The 18,676-nt window shown below is 36.0% G+C and overlaps 1 long non-coding RNA gene across 1 annotated transcript; it reads left to right on the top strand.

The window, feature by feature from the left end:
* The first annotated feature begins 1,905 nt into the window (after positions 1 to 1,905).
* LOC149817600 (uncharacterized) lies at positions 1,906 to 3,366 on the top strand. The gene is made up of 2 exons (XR_016427213.1): positions 1,906 to 2,045; positions 3,286 to 3,366. It is a non-coding gene; the product is annotated as an uncharacterized LOC149817600 (long non-coding RNA).
* Positions 3,367 to 18,676: the final 15,310 nt, after the last annotated feature.

Raw genomic sequence — 18,676 nt, 5'->3', positions numbered from 1 at the left:
ACACACACAAACATTCATCTCCCTCATCTTCTGCTCTCTCCTGTACGATGAAGAAGAGCCGAGGGGAAAGGCGGTGAGGGTGGTGAAGGAGAAGACAATGAGGGAGGTGGAGGAGGTGAGGACGACGTCGTGGGGAGGGGCTGGGATGAAATTGACGGAGGAGATGGCAGCGGAGGAGGGGAGGCGGGGTGGGTGATGATCTCTCTCTCTCTCTCTCTCTCTCTCTCTCTCTCTCTCTCTCTCTCTCTCTCTCTCTCTCTCTCTGTATGTGAAACAGAGTAAGGGGGAAGGGGAAGAAGGGATTCCAATTTCCAGCAAGCTCCATGCGCCAGTCACTGGTTTTTTTTGTTTTTCTTTTTTTTATCGGGTGTATTACCATTAGATTCCGGCGAGCTCCATGCTTGTCACTGGATTTTTTTTTGTTTTTCTATTTTTTTTTTGCTTCAGTCGAGTGGGAGGGGTTGCAGTCTAATTTTTTGGTTAATAGAATGAAAATTTTCAAAAAATTGTATTATTTTGTTAAAATATGTATTCTTTTATTAAATTCATAATTTGTTTAAAACCATTTTTTGATCCAAATTGAAACACTGGATCCCACTATGATAAATCCAATCCATGATGCATTAAAAATCCATGGCCAAATATTTATAATTTATTTAAAACCACTTCATTGGATCCAAGCTCTAGCCTAGGATCCAAATATGATAAACCCAAACAATGATCCAATAGAAATCCATGTACATGTCCATTAAATCCAAAAAATCCATTGATACAATTCATGGACCATGATCCATTATATCCAAAAAAATCCATTGATACACCATTGATACAATTCATGGACCATGATCCATTAAATCCAAAAAACCTATTGATCCAATTCATGGTCATTAAATAAAAAAATATTGATCCAATATATGATCTGTATCCGATCCATGATTCAATTATTTATAATATGAGAAATGAATGTGTCAACTTACCAAACAAAAAAAAATGGATCTCTTACAAATGAGATTCCTTTTCTCCAACCAACCAAACATGAGAAGTGGAATCTCACGAAAAAACAAATCGGGTAAGAGTGATTCTCGTGAGATTTACTTCCTCATTTTTTAAAAAGCAACCAAACGTACCCCAAGTATGCAAATTGAATCCAAGGAGATTAGGACAGAAAAGCATCCAAAGTTCATTGGATGGAATTTGATGGATCATCAGGTGTTGTTCATCTTGGCCATAAACGGCATCAAAGAACTTTGGATGCCGTTCAAGGTTCCTGATCCCCATGCATGACAAATAGGTTTGGTGGGTTCTCGAGTGAGTGCCGTTCATCTCGGCCATGAATGAAATCTAATCAACCTTTGATGCTTTTCCAACAAAGGTTCCTTATCTGGAATCGTACAAGTACCAAATACTAACTCCTCCAAAGATAGAATGGTTTTAATCTTTCGTATATTCAATCTTGCCATGTTCTTGTACTACCATTGCCGTACTTGGTTACTAAAGGACTCCACGTAGGATGAAATCCTAGCCGTCTATCTGATGCATCTAAACAGTTAGAATCAGTCCACGAAAAGATAAAAATGTGGATCAATCCTGGCCGCGATTGGACGGCTAAGATTGAATGTAGAATGAAACCCATCCTATTTCAAATGATGGCTAACCAACCGCTCCTATTTTCGTTGTTTGACACCAAAAGAAAAAGATCACGCAATAAAGTCAAGTAAGAACGTTATTGGTGAACTGAAAAACTTTCAAATGAATGCAGCCAGTACACGTGCAGTATATGTTATACCAATCAACACGTCCTTTGTACTTTTGAAATGCGAAGCTGCGTACTGCATCTGTACTCCAAATTTGTGGCTCTTGAACGTCAATATATACCAACCTCCTCCCTTCTCTCTTCTCAACCAATAAAATACTACTTCCCCATATATCTTTCAATTCATTGCAACTTCTTTTGTTGGGCCACCTTTCTTTAAGGGTGGTCATACACCAAAGCCAGCAACAGTCAAGATTTTGGGGATTCAAAAGTGGGTGGTGGTGCAGCCAAGGTAAGGTGGAGGGCAGGCAGGGTGAAGGCAGAGCATGGGAAGGTCTACAACAGAAACAGCTCTGTTGTTGCCCTTCTCCTGCACTGCCTCTTCCCTGGCTCTCCTTTCTCTCCTTTTTACTGTTTGTTTTGTCCTCCATCGCTTTTTCCTTTTCTGATTGTTGTAGAAGCTTTTTTCTTGAGTCACCAATTATGTCTTGCTGTTTAGTTGTTCACTTTTTGGTGTATGATGACCTTTTGTCCACCTAGTCGTTAGTCCTAGTCTTGCTCAGGTATGCATAAAAATCTTTCATGTTCTTAGTTTCTAATAAAGCAAAATAAAATGGGTTACATTGAGTTTTCAGAAAAAAAAAACAAGTTCTTGCAGATGATTTTTTGTTTGTTTCTTGCGGTGGGATGAAAGTCCCGTAACATTCAAACGAATTATGAGTTTGTGAAAATTTTCCTAGCCTTTTTTTGGATAACGAGAAGAAACCATCGCGCTCATGGATGTCAATGAATCGGAATTTACCCGATATCTGACCAAATTCGATTCCATTTAGTTGCATTTGGTAAGCCAAAATCATATCCAATTATAATCCGATGTGAACATGGTTTTGATTTTTTATCTGACAAATATCTGAATTTGATGGATATCAGAACCCAATTACATGTAAAAAAAAGGGATCTGGTTTGAGATTTTCACCATCAGAATTCTAATAAGTTTACCTAACATTCAATTGGTCAAATATGGTATTGGCCACATCTGATCCGAATCCAAACCGTTTGCATCCATAATCCCTCTGGTTCAGACATGAGGTCGAGAGGTGCCATGTTGACCATGGCCCTGTTTTGGTGCCCACAGGGTTAAACTCCAGAAGCACTCTCTCCTGCCCACTGGGGATAGTTTTTCATTTATTAGAGATCAAAAAAACTAGATATCTTCCATAATACCCATCTTCAGAAAATTAACGATCTCATTTGAGAAAGAGTTTTGGAAGATATTGATCGCAGACGGACAGGCTAAACATATAAGAGCCAAAGATCATTGTCCCTAGAATCTGTGGAAAGAATAACACAATTAAGGTTATAAAGGTTTTTTGTGCTGCACTGCACCAACCATTGTAGCCAGAACACACTATTGATGAAGTATTGAGTATACATGGATTTCCATTGAAGGAGGTAAACTAACAAGTACATTTTTTACTATTCAAATGTTTCATCGCCTTTGCTTGATGTTTATATTTTTTGCATTGAAACAGGTAGAATTCGAAATTAGAAGACATTAGTTGGGAGGTCTTTCTCCTGCATTCCCTTACTTGATTTGCAAACACTCGAGCAGCCTGCAGATAAGAATTCAAACAGTCAGCTAGGTGCAGCTTGATAGTGCCCATTATTCGATTAATGCAGGAACCAGGAAAGCATCGAGGATGAAGTTCTCTTACAACATTGAGTTGAAACTCTGTTCTAGATTTCCAGCATATTCATGGAATGCTGCATAGATATTTTCTGTAATTTCCTGTTGAGCTTTTTTGTTTGACAAAAGTTATGGGATTTCTTGCCACTTTTTCTACAAGTTTTTCAGTGTTTATTGCTTTAAAACTTGGTGATAGCAAATTGCAATACCCATAACAGCATCCCTCTGCAGTTCGGTTAAAAAATTAGAAAGACCTAAATGCTTTCACTAAAACAAACAACGAAAGATGCCCAACAAACTCTTAGATTTTGAAGTGGCATTTTGTCACTGCAATAGTTTACTATCATATTTCTTTGTTCTGAAAATGGTAGCTATTCCGAATCAAACCAGATTAGAATGGCAAATTTACTTCACCTATTGAAAGATCTAAGAGACCAGAGTTGCAATAACCTCCTAGAATGAAAATGTTAGATTTTATAAATCCAGAGTTTTACCATGCGTGAAGATGAGGAACACAGGAAGAGAGAAGGAGCTGCAGAGAACCCTAATTCCCAATCCAGGAATCGGCTGCTACTAATCCTATCATTTTATGCTATTACTAATACAAATTTAGGGTACTAAAATACCCTTTTACAATAAGGAAAATTACATATGTGCCATTAATAAAAGGATGCATGATCACAGGTCTGGACCCTGACCCATGATCCAAACACGTCTTTTCACCTTCCCTTAAGTTGTACATGGTTTTGAACCATGAACAACTTGCCTTTTAACATCCAAAATCTGTCTTTAGTCAATCCTTTTGTGAATATATCAGCCACTTGATCGGTGGTTCATACAAATTCAGGCTCAATCTCCTTCTCTTCTACCTTTTGTCTCACAAAATGTTGATCTATTTCGATGTGTTTGGCACGACTGTGATAAATGGGATTGAAGGACATATTGATGGCACTTTGATTATCACATAAAAGGAGGGATCGAGAGATTGATTCTCTCACTTCTGTATGTATGAGGGCAAGACATCATTCTCCTTATTCCATTACTTTGAAAAAAATTAATAAAGTCACTTGAAGAGAATTCACCTCCTCCATCACATTGGAAGCAAAGAATATTTTCAGAAAATTGATTCTTGACAAAAGAGAAAATTTTGGAACTTGAAAGTCTCAGACTTGTGTTTCATAAAGAAAATCCAAGTATAACGAGAATAACTGTCAACAAATATAAGGTAATATCTAGTTCCAGATACAGAAGCAACTGGAGCTGGCCGCCAAACATCAGAATATATAATCTCAAAAGGTTTCGAAGCTCTTTTATTGATAGAATGAAAAGGTAAAACATGACTCTTACATAAGAGACAACTAGAACATTTGTTGTCATTGATATCCATTCCTAAACTAGACTTGGGAATGAGGTTATTTGAGACAAGCTTCTGAATGAAACTACTACTGCAATGACCTAAACGACCATGCCAAAGATTTGGCTTATTGGACTCAGAGACACTAAAAACATATGAAGGAATCACTGAAAACGACGATGAGGAGAGCTTCAAGTTGGGATCAACAGGGCGAACACGAGTAGCAGGATCTTCTTGGAAAACATACATATTGCCTTGTCATTTTCCTTTAGCGAATGTTTCCCTCGTGCAGAGATCCTTAACAAGAACAAAAGAGGGAGTAAATTCAATTGAAGCATTGATATCATCGACAAGCTTAGAAACAGAGAATATTTTTCTTGACGTTAGGAGCATAAAGAACCTTTGAAAGACTGAGAGAAGACTTTGACATAGGTATAACGGAATTTCCAATATGAGAGATAGAATGGTGGGAGCCATCCTCAGTCACTATACTATTTCTACCGATGTAAGGAACAAGGTTTACGAGCTTACCAGCATCACCAGTAACATGAGTCGTTACTCCAGAGTCCACATACCAAGTACCCTGCTCATTCTGTTTCAGATTTAATCATGCTAAGGCTGACAATAGTAACTCTTTTACTTCTCCACTGGCCTTTGAGCTATCAGTTCCTCTCTTTGCTTCAGTCTGTGTTGATTTTCCTTTATTCAGGGGATTAAACCAACAGTTAGCTTTGATGTGCCCCTTTTTATTACACAGAAAACAAGTAGGAATTGGCCTATGTCACTGTGAGTTGGGAGCTATATTGGGTGTAGGTAATATTCCACGGCCTCCTTGTCCACTTCTTCCTGGTCCTCTTCTTCCTTTAACATCATAACTTCCTCGTCCTCGTCCATAAGCTACCCCTGTAGCAAGAACATCTTGTGTGCCTGTATGCATATATGATTCTTCAGAGAACCCTTTTAAGTTCATCTCATACTGAAGTAGTTTTGCACACAGGTCTTAAAATCTGGGCAGATCAGGTAAACACAATAAGGAAGTAACAATCATATGATATTCAGGCTCCAATCCATTCAAAGTTTGTTGTAGCATATATTTATCACTCACTGCACACCCAACAACTGCTAGTTGATCTGTGATGATCTTTATTTTGTTCAAGTACTCCATGATAGTCATGAATTCCTTTCTTAACATCTGAAATTCTCTTTTAAGAAACATAATCCTGGCCTGAGAAACTTGTGAATATGTTTGAACTAATCTGTCCCAAAGTTGCATGGTTGTACAGTCATCTGGAATTGCCACAAGCACCTCTTGTAACAACGTAGAAGTAATATAAGCAACTAACGCCTGGTCTCTTTTCATCCAAGTTACAAATTCTGAATTTCTAACATATATTGTGGTAGATGCTCCTTTACTGTCCTTTTCTTCACATGATTTAAACTCTGGAGGGACTGGAACAGATCCATCCAGATGTCTAGAAAGATCCTGACTCCTAATAAAATGAATGATCTGCCTCTTCCAAGTCAGGAAATTGGAATTGTTTAATTTTTCAGACACGAGTTGACTAAGAAAGCTTGATGAAAGACCAAAAGGAGAAGGAAATGAATCTATATTTCACAATAAGAACAATATGCCCAGCACACAGCCCGATAATAGCTAAAAGAATCAGGATATTGAAAGGCAACTTTCAACCTCAAAGAAATTCCTGCAGCCCTTGTTTTTTTTTTGCTGACAGAATATTTACGCAGGTGACTAAAGAAAAACTGAAAACTTGTTGTTTCCCTTTTTTGCAGAACAGACTATATCACGCTATGTGAAGATTTGAATGAAAGTGTCAAAAAGCAATTGATTGCGCAAATGGCGCTAGATCTGAATCTAATCAGATCTGATCAAGAAAGGATTAACGTGGCTGATAGGAAACCGATTGCGTGATCAGACCTAATTCTGATCAAATCTGATCAACACGATTGAGAATTAAGAAAGCAACGTAGAATCTATTAATGACAGATAAACGTGATCAGATCTGATTCTGATCAGATCTGATCAAGAAGATGATGCAGAAAAGAAAGAAAATATTTAGGATTTAAGAGGCGAGACACAATTAACGTAGAATCTGTTAGTAATCAAAAAAATGTGATCAGATCTGATTAAGAAGGGAATGCAGAAAAGTTTTTGGGAATTAAGAGAGAGACAGAAGCAGATCTGACAGAGATCAGACAACGGCGACCCAAACGATCGTCTCTGTCTGCGTCTGATATGAACACCAAATTCACAAACCGAGGACGCCAAGGGCTGAGATCTTCTTCACAGTATTAAGAGAGAGAGAGAGAGAGAGAGAGAATAGGTTAATGAAAAACATGATCAGATCAGTTCTGATCAAGATTGAGAAGCAGAAAAAATTGGAAATCAATTTCTGACTTGGGAGACTGAACAATCTTTCTAGACGTACCTTTTGGAAGCAAACCCGGATCCAGCTCTAGCATGGCTCTGATACCATGTTAGATTTTATAAATCCAGAGTTTTACCATGCGTGAAGATGAGGAACAGAGGAAGAGAGAAGGAGCTGCAGAGAAAACCCTGATTCCCAATACAGGAATTAGCTGCTACTAATCCTGTCATTATATGCTATTACTAATACAAATTTAGGGTACTAAAATACCCTTTTACAATAAGGGAAAATTACATATGTGCCATTAATGAAAGGATGCATGATCACAGGTCTGGACCCTGACCCGTGATCCAAACACGTCTTTTCAAATGTCAGCACTCAGTGCCAAGCATACTTCCATGATTCCACTCTGCTATCCAGTATCCAAGTTGTGACAAAAGGCCAACTCTAAGTACCATTTTTTTTTAACATCCCTAGGTTCCAAGATGCAGCCAGCTTGATAAGAGAAATATATTCCCTTTTGGGGTGCTTTTATCTTTTGTGTTGAACATTTGAATCTGGCTACCATATATGTCCTTATAACAAGCAAGACCCGAGGTAACCTGTCATGGACAGTCTAATTGCCGATAAGATCCAAAGCTTACAATCTAAACCTAGGCCACCAAGCAGAGTAAATAAAGGAAATTTATCACATAAACACTTTGGAAAATGACCATTCAAAAAGTGGTGCATGTAGAATGTATGTTAATATACAAGAAGGCATTTTAGCAATTTTACTATCCGCAACTCGTCATTAAACTATAATAAGATAATGAGACTAATGGTCCCATTTGTCTTTTTTTTTTTGACAAAAAAGATGGGTCTTAAAGACGTCCTTTAGAACAGTCTCTTTTTGGTTTACAAGATAAAAGGTGGATCCCTAGAAGAAGATTTTCCAAAAAAAAATTTCTAATTGTTGGCAAAACACTTGCTAGAATTTTTAAGCAAGCATCTTCTGAGTTCCACAAGAGAGACATAAAACGTAAGATATTGACCATAAGATTTAGTTATACCAAACACTATTACTAGCTTCAAATAAGCTTGATATGCAAGCACCCATGCCTCAAAATTAACCACTAAATCAAGGCCACGATGCTGACCACTATTGCCTGTATGTCATAAGAGTTGATGATCACCTCCAGATTATGTTGAAGTTTTATGGCCTCAAAATGCAGAAATGTTATTCTTCTTTAGACATCCTTAAGAAAATGAGATTTTTGATGAATGTGCAAAAGCTAACTCGAAAACAAATCCAGGATAAAGTCCTCACCGCTACAACTCAGGGGGTACATGGTTTTGTTCCACAAAGATGTACTGGACAAAGAACCAATTGACACCAAAAGTAGGCCAGGTTCTTGTGTTTCGAAGCAGTATTACCTTGTTTTAGATACTAACAACTAAAGGAACAGATTCTATAGAAAAAACAGTCCGTTTTGTTTTTATGACAGGGAGTAACCACCGACTTTTTGGGTCGCTAGAGGTACCACATTTACCATACTCTGTTCTGGCACCCTCAGTGTAAAACTCCACGGGTACTCCCCACTGCCCACCAGGAAAGTTTTACATTATGCTTTGGCTTGCACATGAGACGCACCCCTTGGTTTTGAACTCGAGATGTCTTTTCATCTCATGATAAATCAAGCTGCCCTCTGGCGAGGTGTGTGGAGCCTGCATTGGCTCTATGAAAAAACAGTTGTTAACACAGCACACATTTGTTTTAATGTTATCCATCATAAATTCTTATTTAACTTCTGCATTTATTGGGTAAACTTGAAAACCATGTGTGCAGAAATGTAGATCAGCAGCTAGTTTAAAACTCTGAACATAAACAGGTTTTAATCATATTTTGTATGTTCCATCAAGGCTTAATATGTTAGGATTCTTTTATGTTTCTTAAAAAAATATTCTTTTTCTTTTTTCTTTTTTCTTTTTTCTTTTTTCTTTTTCTTTTTTCTTTTTATATGTTTGCCTGACCGACGCATAAAAATTGGCAACCCAGGAAGCAAGTTGTTATTCAATTGATCAAAATGATCCATAGCTGGATATATACGGGAAATTTCTTTTTATTTGTTCATCTGACCTGACTAGCACATAAAGGTTGGCAAATCGAGAAATGTTGTTATTAAACTGATTAAGAAGATGCACAGCAAAGTACATCCATCATAATTAGTTATGATAAACAGGAGATACTTAGAGACCTGCATACTACAGCAGCAGCCAAGAGAACCATTGCTGCATCTTGGTTGGGCACTCTCAACGAACAAGGAGAAGCTTCAGAACTGAAAAACTTTATGATTCATATAATACAGCAGTTTATGTAAGTTACACACAGTTGAAAAAGGAAGCCATTTTTCATTAAAGGGAACAGAATGAATCAAGACAACATCATACGATCAGCATTGACCTTACTGGTGCCTCCAGCATGATCAAGTACTGAGGAATGTGTAATGAAGTGCCAAATGAAAAGAGCAACGTCTCCAAGCGAAAGCACGGAAGCACGCACATACACAAGATGCCACTAAAGGGCAAAATAAACCACAAAAGTGGTCAAGCACAAAAAGAAGATAAAAAAATATATCTCACTTCATAGAATGCTTCAAAAGAAGCTTAAGGAATACATGGGGCTGAGCCCCTTATTTATACACAGCAAGGGACCCAAAGAGGGCCTCCCATAGAGTCGTTGGAGCGCCTCCAACGGTCATATTTATGACCGTTGGAGGGGTCCAACGACTCTATGTGGACCCCTCTCAAATGTAAAAAAGAAAAAAGTAAAAAATACAAAAAAAGAAAAAGAATAAAGGAAAAAGGAAAAAGAAAGAAAAGAAAAAGCATATCAAGGATATGCGTGTACAGGTGAAATGACAGAAATACCCCTGTGGGGTTTTACAAAATATATATATATATATATATATATATATATATATATATTTTTATATATATATATATATATATTTATATATATAGATAGACACGTAGACATATATATATCATATATATGTATATGTGTCGTAATCGATATATATAGATATATATATATAAATATACATCATATTTTAACACCCCCCCTCAAACACACGGTGAAATCACCGAGAGTTTGCTAAGGAGGAAATAGAAGCGAGGCGAAGGCAAGGCTTTGGTGAAGAAGTCCGCCAACTGATATTCGGTAGGAACATATGGGAGTTGAATGGTGCCACGTAGGAACTCATCTCGAACATAATGACAGTCCATCTCAATATGCTTCGTTCGTTCGTGAAAAGTGTGATTGCTAGCGATATAAATGGAGCTCTTGTTGTCACAGCATAGCTTTGAGGGAGTTGAGAATGAGACACCCATATCTTTAAGTAAGCTTCTTAACCATATAATCTCAGTTGTGGTAGTGGTCATCGCACGATATTCAGCTTCAGTAGATGAGAGAGAAACTTTACGCTGCTTTTTACACCTCCAGGAGATAAGTGACTCCCCAAGAAACACACAATAACCTGTGGTAGAAATACGATCATCGGGGTTACCCCCCCAATCAGAGTCAGTATACGCAAGTAAAGTAAGAGGTGAAGAAGAGGATAAGAATACTCCCTTAGTTATGGAATCTTTTAGATATCTGATAATCCTCATTACTGCTGCCATGTGAGTGGTGGTAGGAGCAGTCTGAAATTGGCTTGCACTATGAACTGCATGGGAAATGTCAGGCCTGGTAATAGATAAATATGTTAATGATCCAATCAATTGACGATAAGGCGTGGGATCTGCTAAAGGAGTGCCATCATTGGCTCTCATCTTGGCATTGATCACTTCTGGAGTCTCCACCCTTTTGTCATCTGTTAGCCCAGACCTAGCAATAATATCAGAGGCAAGCTTCATCTGAGATAGGACATACCCCTTGGGGGAGTATGCAACTTCAATTCCTAAGAAATACCTCAAAAAACCCAGATCAGACATATCAAAATTTTTCTTAAGAATATTTTTAATAAGATCAATACCTTTCTTATCATTACCTGTGATAATCATATCATCAACATATAATAACAAAATGGTTATGTATTCATTAGAGGATTTAACAAACAAAGCAGTATCAGTGTAACATGAGGAGAAACCATTATCAAGAACTACTTTGCTAAAAAGATCATACCACGCTTTTGGCGCTTGTTTTAACCCATAAAGAGCTTTGTTTAATTTTAGAATATTGCCTTTCCCAATTTCAAGACCCGGCGGAGGATCCATAAGAACTTCTTCACATAAAGTTTCATTTAAGAAAGCATTTTTAACATCAAGTTGGTATATAGGCCATTGTTTGATGGATGCTAAAGCAATTAAGGTTCGTACACTAGTCATTCTGGCCACGGGAGCAAAAGTTTCTTCATAATCAATCCCATATTCTTGGGCATAGCCTTTTGCTACCAAACGAGCTTTGTATCTTTCAAGAGACCCATCACATTTAGTTTTGACTTTATATACCCATCTACACCCAATTGCCTTCTTCCCTAAAGGTTGAGGAATAATGCTCCAGGTTTGGGCCTTGTTAAGAGCCTCTAGTTCGATTTTCATGGCTTCAATCCAATGTGGGTGATCTTTAGCTTCCTTAAAAGATGTAGGTTCGTGATACGAATGTATTAACATAAGACAGGCCCTATAATTCGGAGAAAAGGATTCATAGGACACAAACTTTTGTGGTGGCCTACTGGTACGAGAAGATCTCCTAGGTAGATTGTTGTCAGTAGATTCTTCTAAAGAGAAGTCTTGAGAGTACCTGTCAATAGCAGGTTGATGTTCATTTCCTATCCGTCGGGTATAAACATTTATATCATTAAGGTTTTCATTTTGGGAGGTATTGTCATGTTGTTGTATATCATTATAATGTGAAATTCCATCACAACTAGTATCACAAGAAGTAGCCTCAGGAGACTCAATTCTAGGAGCTAAGTCAAATAGAAAAGAATAATCGATGTCTTCCTTAGATGTGTGGATATCGAAACCATTTTGTTCTTCAATAAAGTTTATATTTCTCGACACATATAATTTATTGTTTCGAATATCAAAACATCTATAGCCTTTTTTATTCTCACCATAGCCAATGAACACACATTCAATAGCTTTAGGTGACAACTTATCTTGTCCTAAACTAAGTACAAAACATTTGCATCCAAAGATTCTTAATCTATTAAAATCGGGAGTAATTTTAAATAATTTTTCAAAGGGCGAAACATTTTTCAAAGAGGAAGAGGGCATACGATTCACAAGATATGTTGCGGTAAGAAGAGCTTCGGCCCAAAAGTTTTTAGGAACACATTTAGACACAAGAAGAGTTCTTGTGGTTTCAATTAAATGCCTATGTTTCCTTTCCGCAAGACCATTTTGTTGCGGAGTTTTAGGACAAGATCTTTGGTGCAAAATTCCATTTGTTTTAAAATAATTTTGGAAGTCTTTAGACATGTATTCTCCTCCTGAGTCGGATCTAAAAATGGCTATATTGTGTTGGAATTGATTTTGAACAAGAGCGTGAAACTCTTTAAAATTAGTGAAGACATCAGATTTATTCTTGATAATATAAACCCATGTGTATCTAGTAAAATCATCAATAAAAGAAACGTAGTAAGAGAAGCCTCCTTTGGACATAACGGGTGCCGGTCCCCATACATCGGAATGCACAAGTTCAAAAGGCCTTTTTGACACAAAATTGCTATGAGAATATGGAAGAGAGTGAATTTTCCCAAGAATACAATCATTGCATGTAAATGTATTTGTATTACAAAATTTTTCCAAAAATGGAAAAGGTACAATTTGGAAATAATAGGGTGCCCAAGTCTCTTATGCCAAGTCTCAATATCTTTGGATTGAACATGATTACAAAATGATTTGGATGGCAAAGACAAAAAATCCATATAGTAAAGGTCCCCTCTTCTATGGCCTTGCCCAATCCGCTTCCCGGACCGGAGATCCTGCACATAGCAATGGGTTGGTGAAAAAGAGACATTACACTCAAAATCGGTGATTTGAGAGACGGAGAAAAGATTTAGATTAAGTTTTGGGATGATTCGGATTTTGGGAACAAAAAATTCTTTGTTTTGGTCATAAATTTTCTCAAGGTTTCCAATACCCTCAACATTTAAAGAAGTTCCATCGGCGGTGGATACATATGATTTAAACTTATTGAGACTTGGTTTTGACAAAAGTGATGCATTTGGAGTCATATGGAAAGAGGCACCCGAATCAAGAATCCAAAAAGACATACCTGGGAATGAAGAAATGGCAGCACCGGAAGTGGAAGGTGAGGATGATGATGTAGAGGCGTTCATCTTCATAAATTGTTGGAGAGTTTCGGTTAGATGAGCGATGGAATCCTTTATGTCACCATCCTTCTTTGAATCTTCATTGATGATTGAAGGAGTTTCTCCCACGGAAGCTACCTTCTTCTTGAATTTAGGGCAATCGGGACGAATATGGCCCGGTTCATTACAATTATGACAAATGATTTTCCTTTCTCCACCATTATTCTTCCAAAAATGTGGTGGTTTATATGATCTTACATTGTTGCCGGGTCTAGACACGTCATGTACTTCATCAACATCCCTTTTCAAGGCCAAACGGGTTTCTTCTTGACATAAATCGGCCAAAATATCGCTTAGAGGAGTAGAGGCTCTATGAAGTAGAGATCCTCTAAGTTGTTCAAATTCGGGACAAAGCCCATGAATAAATTGAAAGAACCTCTCTTTTTCCATTTGCTCTTGTCTCATAGCAATAGCACTTCCTTCCCATTGCGGTTCAAGAAGGACAAGTTCATCCCATAAAGAGGATAGGGCACTATAGTAGTCCCTAATGCTCATATCACCTTGCTTGGTAGCTCTTACCTTTTCTTGAAGAAAAAAATGCCTAACAAGGTCTCTTTGAGTGTACATACCTTTCATGAAAAACCATGCTTCATTAGCCTTCTTGAATTTAGCAAGATTTGCACAAATCTTCAATTCGACGTTATTCATGAACCATGCTAAGATTTTAGCATGTTCACTTTCCCAATCTTCCATTTTAGAAGAGTAATCAAGAATAGCCTTTTCTTTTTCTTCTTCATTCAAGGCTTTTTCTTCACCTCCTTCAAATTTAGTTAACTTAAGTTGTGGTTCCGGAATGGTTCCACATACATAACCCCAAAGCCTTTTACCTTTGAGATTATTCTCCATAGCGGCCGCCCACATGCGATAATTGGTCCCATCCAATTTGAATGAGAGATCGATTTTTGCATCTTTGTTGGCCATTAGAAGAAGAATTTATAAGACAAGAGAGAGGAGAGGTATTACTTGTCAATGGAGGATCCAATGAAGCCTTCTTAGCCAAGGCTCTGATACCATGTAATGAAGTGCCAAATGAAAAGAGCAACGTCTCCAAGCGAAAGCACGGAAGCACGCACATACACAAGATGCCACTAAAGGGCAAAATAAACCACAAAAGTGGTCAAGCACAAAAAGAAGATAAAAAAATATATCTCACTTCATAGAATGCTTCAAAAGAAGCTTAAGGAATACATGGGGCTGAGCCCCTTATTTATACACAGCAAGGGACCCAAGGAGGGGCTCCCATAGTCGTTGGAGCCCCTCCAACGGTCATATTTATGACCGTTGGAGGGGTCCAACGATTCTATGTGGACCCCTCTCAAATGTAAAAAAGAAAAAAGTAAAAAATACAAAAAAAAAAAAAGAATAAAGGAAAAAGAAAGAAAAGAAAAAGCATATCAAGGATATGCGTGTACAGGTGAAATGACAGAAATACCCCTGTGGGGTTTTACAAAATATATATATATATATATATATATATATATATATATATATATATATATATATATAGATAGACACGTAGACATATATATGTAGACATATATATATCATATATATGTATATGTGTCGTAATCGATATATATATATATATATATATATATATATATATATATATATATATATATATATATATATATATATATATATATATATATATATATATACATCATATTTTAACAGAATGCACTATCATAATGAAGTAATTGTTAAAATGTACCCATCAATTGTTGTAATTAGACATATTTTATATATATAAAAGATGATACATATACATATATGGTATATATGTATATGTATCCTCCTATTTATATATATAAAATATATATTTTCCTTTTGTTTAGCCGTAGGGGTATTTTAGTCTTTTCCTCTGTTTTACGCACATTCACTTTATGAATGTGATTGTAATTTATTTTATTTTTATTTTTCTTTTATTTTTTATTTCTTTTTTCTCAAGTACCAAAAGGTACCTTGGGGGGCCCACTCAAATAGACGTTGGGCCCCTTCCAATGGTCACATTTGTGACCGTTGGAGGGGCTCCAACGTCTATGAGTGGAGCCCCTCCAAGGCTCCTTTTTGTTGTTATAAATAGGGGCTCTCCCCTTTGTATTTCTTACTTCTTGAGGGAGCTTATGCTCCATTGTAATGGGGTTTTTACCCCTTCTCCATTATTCTTCAATGATATGCAACTTATGACTTTATGTCATATTTTTCCCTTTTTATGGGTTTTATGTGTTAGCACATTATGTGCTTATGTTGTTTCCCTTTAATGGGTATATTTTCACTTCACGTGCATAGATATGGGTTCATTATTGAACCCAATGTATTTCAAGTCACTTTCTAACATGGTATCAGAGCGAGGTCACGATGGGGTTGTCCTTTGGTGCAACAGAAAGCGTGTCGCTCAAGAAATGGTGAAGTATTCATTGCTCTTCCTAAAGTATTATGCTTTTGAAGTTATTCGGTATGTATCCCTTTTCTTAAAAGTATTATGCATTTGAAAATATGTTTCTTGCATATAGTTTGTTCATTTAATGGTCATGATAGTTGAATTATTTCTTTTCACATTTCGTGTGCTTATATATTTTGAAAATATCTCCTTTTAAATTTGGTGAAATCGTTTGTTGTCCAAATATAAAATTCGTGTTTTTCGAACTACTCATCGCATATAATAGTAATTTATGTTTTTAAAAAATTACCTTCAATTATGTGAGATTTATAGTTCTTATATAAATATTTCATGATTGACCTATAAGTTAACTTTTAAAAATTATATATATGATTTCTTGCTAAAATAATGATCTTTGCTTAAAATTTTTTAACTCTCATATGAACCCTAATTTGATTCGAGTTCCCCTCTTGATTATGGATTTTAGTGCATTTTTGAAAAATTTGATATAATCATTATATGAGAATCTCTCACATCTAAAATCTTTGTTGAATCCTAAAGTAGTTCTTGTTAATGATGACTTATAAGAACTCCTAAAAAGTTTTTCAATGTTTCTTTTTTGAAAAATTATCTATGATAAACCATTAGGAAAGATTGTTTTAAAAGGAATTTCCCACATAGAGTGCATAGTTCATCTATTACATCCTTTTTGGTATAAATGATTTCATTTTTCATCCTTATAAACTTGTTGGTTTGTATTTTTCATAAGGTTTCGAAACCTCTTAATAATATCTTTAAAGATGCCTACATTGGCCATAATATGGTTTTCTTTGTCCTCAATTGCACTTATCAAGCATGTAATTACATAATTAAAATTTGAGAATTTCAAGCATTGCTCTTTTTATAAAGTGCATACTTGCTCACTTTTGTGTATTTTTGTATTTTATGCACATTTCTTTTGTGAAAAATATAATAAATTTAGATATTGAGTTCTTGTTAAATCATTGTAAGTGCTTATAGCACTTTGTATGTGTCCGCATATCTCATCACAATCAAAGAATATTTTAAAATTGTTGTATGGGATTTAATTCCAAATCTATAAATTTTCAAGTGTTTTTTGAATATTCTTTCCTTGAGTATTGTGTTAAAGCCTTCTTTCTGAACCATTACGGTTCTTATGATTTCTTTGATTAAAAGCTTGATTGTCTTGATGAATTCTTTATGTTGTTGTGTTTGTTGCTTAATAAGTCTTTTTTGGTACAAGACTTCTTTTGAAGATTAAGCATAATTCGTGTTTATGCAAAATTGTTTTGATGGATTATATTGGACCTTTGATTCAATTTGTTAATCGGTCCTCTTGGTAAAAACTTTTATTTGGAAAATGATTCCTTATGTGGTTACTGCCCTTTTGTGGCACTTATATTTGTCCATCACATGTTATTTAATGCATCATTTATTTGGCCTTATTTTTTGTTATATTAGAGATGTTTGTCGAGGTGAGTTATGGGCACCTCGTGTTGTATCATTTTAGATTGTCCACCTTCCATATTATAGATGGTTGTTGAGGTGAGTTATGGGCACCTTGGGACTCTAAAATGATTTGTTATTTGATCTCTAATTATGAGTGTGTCACTCATTTTTTCTCTTGTGGCCATTGATATTATGGATGCCTCTATGTAAATGTGATGGACATATGGTGTTTGAAACCTTAAATGTTTTAAGGTATATTTAAAATCAAGGTGTTTTGGGATTATAGCCCAACCTTTTATTTGTTTAAGAATCTTATGAGTGCACTTGCACATTTGTGATTCCGTATGTTGTGCTTGTTGTGCACCTGTGTTCTTGTGTTTTTTCACAAGTGTTCTTGGTGCGTGTATGTTCACACATTTGTTCTCAAGAATATTATTTTATCGATTGTAGTATCTTGTTGAAGATACTTTTTACATGCATTTATTCCAAAATGTTATTGTTATGAGTATTCTTTTTTAAAAGGAATATTGTTTCATTCGAGGTTTTATTTATATGTTGTCATTACAAGCTTTATTGCCTCAAAAGTCCTTTCCTTTTATGCCCATTATCTAAGTGTCATCATATGTAGACAAGAATTTTATTACACCTTCGTGTGTTTTTAGCCCTTTGTTGGCTTTTGCTCTCTTGGTCTAGTAGCTGAACACACTTGTCTTGAGTGTTTTTATATGTAGACAAGGCACGTTGATTCACACCATGGTGTGTGATTTTTAGCCTATGTTGGCGTTTGTGTCCTTGTTCTAGTCGCTTAAGATGTATGCCCATGGTTGGCTTATTTCATTCATTTCAAGTGCTATCATATGTAGACAAGAGATGTATTATGTTTTAGCCCATGGTTGGCTTATTACTCTTGTTCTAGTAGCTGAACATATTTGGTTTTAAGTGTATTTTTTACGTAGACAAGAGATACTTTTTAGTCCATGTTGGCATGTATTCTCTTGTTCTTGTCGTAGATGCACTTATTTCAAGTATTATTATATGTAGACAAGAGGTTCTTTTACACACCTTTGTGTGTGTCCTTGGCCTTTAATGACTTTATATTCTTGATCTAGTAGCTTATACACTTGATTTATGGGTTTTGGAGGACTAATGAGGAAGATGTTTGTAATGGATAAACTATTGTTGAAATTGGCAAAATTTCATTCATGACTTGTGTTTTTCAAGCAAATCATATTTTTGATATGCATATCAAGTTGATTTCTTAGCATTTAATCTATATATTA

This window comes from Nuphar pumila, chromosome 13 (genome assembly GCF_984573655.1).
Source record: "Nuphar pumila chromosome 13, dmNupPumi1.hap1.1, whole genome shotgun sequence".
Classification (NCBI taxonomy): Eukaryota; Viridiplantae; Streptophyta; class Magnoliopsida; order Nymphaeales; family Nymphaeaceae; genus Nuphar; species Nuphar pumila.
This window is presented reverse-complemented; position numbering and strand designations above follow the sequence as displayed.